A 2,693-nucleotide genomic window follows, 5' to 3' on the forward strand; every position below is an offset into this window, starting at 1 on the left:
AACCTTCATTTATCAGTAAGTAAATATGCAATTCTAAAGCAACTTTGCAACACATAACTGCATGAGTTTGAACAACTTTCCAATCTTTTCCAAAATTAGCATGCTTCATAATATAACTAACAAGACGAATAACAGACACAGCCTTATTATAGGATTCCATATTATAAAAACTAAGAGCATAAGTAATATTTCGTGATGTCATAACTTTAAACCATTGCCTCAAGAGAAGTACAAACCATACTGTAGTTTGCATCGAAGAATCATTTTTCTTTTGACTAAAATGTAATAAAGCTCCAGCAGTATGAGGATTGATAACATTTGTAGCAGAAGAAACTTTCATTTTAGAAAAATGAGATGGTTTCAAGGTTGTTTTTTTTTAAATGAGGGACAAATTTCAGATTCATATTGAGTTGACGATCTTCCAGCCATTCTATATATTCAAAATTTATAATATTAGATTCAAGTTTTTCGTTATGTACCACATCGTCAGGAAGATAAATTATCTTATTCTTCATGAACATTTCTTTCAAGCTTTTGAAAACATGAATGAAATCAGGCATAGCATACAGCAGCCTATTTGCATTAAAGGGATGTGTTCGTGAGTAAATCATAAAGTTTTTCTTGTGAGAAAATCTAAGGCGCGCCAATAATCCTCTATTTCCCATATCGCAAACTAAAGCGAGAACTTTAAATCCAATTTGCTCGCATCTCTCTAATATTTTCATAATAACTTCCACAATGGCCTCATGATATGCTTTACCTGTTGTGAAATGATAGGCAACAACTTGTTTATATCGTTTTTGAATGCCTGCGAGAAGAAAAACTAAAGCTTTTGATGCTAGCTGCTTTGGTACTCCAGGAAGTGATACGTAACCAATATAAGCGCCAGTACTAGGATCAAGATCTATCCTTTGCTCAATACTCATTTCGTCGAAAATAAGAACACAATTTCTGTCATTTTCATTCATATTATGTATCATTTCTTGTAGACGTAAAAAGACGCTATCCAAAAGTCCTGGATTAAATTTAATATGTTCTATACTCCTTTGTAACGTTCGCACAGAGGGAAGCGGCGCCATTATTTGTCGAAGATAATTGTATCCTCTGGTTCCACAAGTAAATCGCAGGCTCAAACCTTTAAGAATGATATCTTTTGACCATTTCATGCCTCTAGAAGTGCCTGTTCTTAGAACTCGTAATTGATCATTGCCAAAATAAATTTGAGTTTTTTGTAAGCAATTATTCAGGATCTTAATTTCTTCTTTTAAATTAAAATTTTCTTTACAGATTTTTCTAAAATCTTGCATCCAGTAATTTGATTGTTTGCCTTTTTTTTGCTCACGTTTATTATTTTCTTTGTATTTTCCTTGTATTTTGTTTTCATCGGTTTCAGATTTCTTTTGAGATTTTGACTGATCAATTTTCTCAGTTAAAGATTCCATTATGTTCATGTTTATGTCATGCGGAGAGTTAGCTTTAGAACTTTCCATTTCTATTGTCTTTTTAATTTCACAAATTTGCACTGGAGATACAGTAAATGGACAATTAGTTTCATGTTTTATATCGCACATTTGTTTCTTGGAAAATCTTGTACCAATTTTCGTACAATTTTTATTATATATTCCACAAGCAGTTGAAAGTTGCTGACTTGTTTGCATGTGTTAATTTGAAGATCTGAAAAAAAACAAAAAATGATTAAATTGTAATTTTAACATTTTGCATGTAAGTCTGCATATTATATATATATATATGTTATGATCCTTACCAGAATTTTTATTATAAATATGTTTTTGCTTCAAAATTGGATTATTATAAGAATGTTCTACAATATTTGGCGAAATTTGTTTTAAAGGAACACGATTTTCTGTGAGTACAGAAGAAATAAAGCTGTAAGAATGCTCTATATACTGTTGATTTGAATTCTCTGAATCCAATTTTGTTTTAACATTGCGCACATGAGTTCCTTTTTTCTTTCGCTTACTAGTTTGCGATTTGTTACAAAAATCGACAGAGGAACATTGACAAAACCGTGCTGGTATTGCACCTTTTTTTATTTCTTTCCGGCGACCCACTACCAATAAATCAGATTGGTCAAAGTGTACCTGAAAATAAAGGAACATTTTTAAAACTACTTTTATTTGAATAATCCTGTATAACATTCTTATGATGTACACTCACTTCACACAATCTAAGATTTTCCAAAGAACGTTTTGACGCGTTCTTGCCGAAAATAGCATTTGATGCTGCTCTTCTTTAGGAAATCGCATCAATGCATATTCTTCATCGGATTTAATGAAGCACCTTGGTGCGCAACAAGTGTGCGGCATTGCAAATTATAAAATGCAAATCTACGATAAAAATATTATTGATGAAAAAATAAGTATCTCTTTAACTTAACCTATTTATTCAATTATAGATCGTCTTTACATTTTATTAATTCAAAATTTTTTTATAAGTTACTTAGACATGATAATTAACTTACCAACAATAGATGTTCATAAATATATATACATTACACATCCGTATGAAATTATTTCAATGTAACATATAAAACAGCAGGTTATCGTATGACAGGTATATTATATGTCTTCATAGTGCACACAGTGTACAAATGGTGTAACATGGAGTGCACCATCTGAACTTTTAGACGATTAAGACCCCAGCCAATCAGAGTCCAGAATGAGTTGGCGAGT

General features: G+C 31.3%; 1 long non-coding RNA gene across 1 annotated transcript; it reads right to left on the reverse strand.

Moving 5' to 3' along the window:
• Positions 1-1,368: 1,368 nt before the first annotated feature.
• On the reverse strand, positions 1,369-2,241 carry LOC112466425. The gene is made up of 3 exons (XR_003042141.1): positions 2,179-2,241; positions 1,766-2,102; positions 1,369-1,674 (listed from the first exon to the last, which is right to left on the reverse strand). It is a non-coding gene; the product is annotated as an uncharacterized LOC112466425 (long non-coding RNA).
• Between the last annotated feature and the right edge of the window lie 452 nt (positions 2,242-2,693).

Source organism: Temnothorax curvispinosus, unplaced genomic scaffold, assembly GCF_003070985.1.
Source record: "Temnothorax curvispinosus isolate PA1 unplaced genomic scaffold, ASM307098v1 QBEX01001559.1, whole genome shotgun sequence".
NCBI classification, from domain to species: Eukaryota; Metazoa; Arthropoda; class Insecta; order Hymenoptera; family Formicidae; genus Temnothorax; species Temnothorax curvispinosus.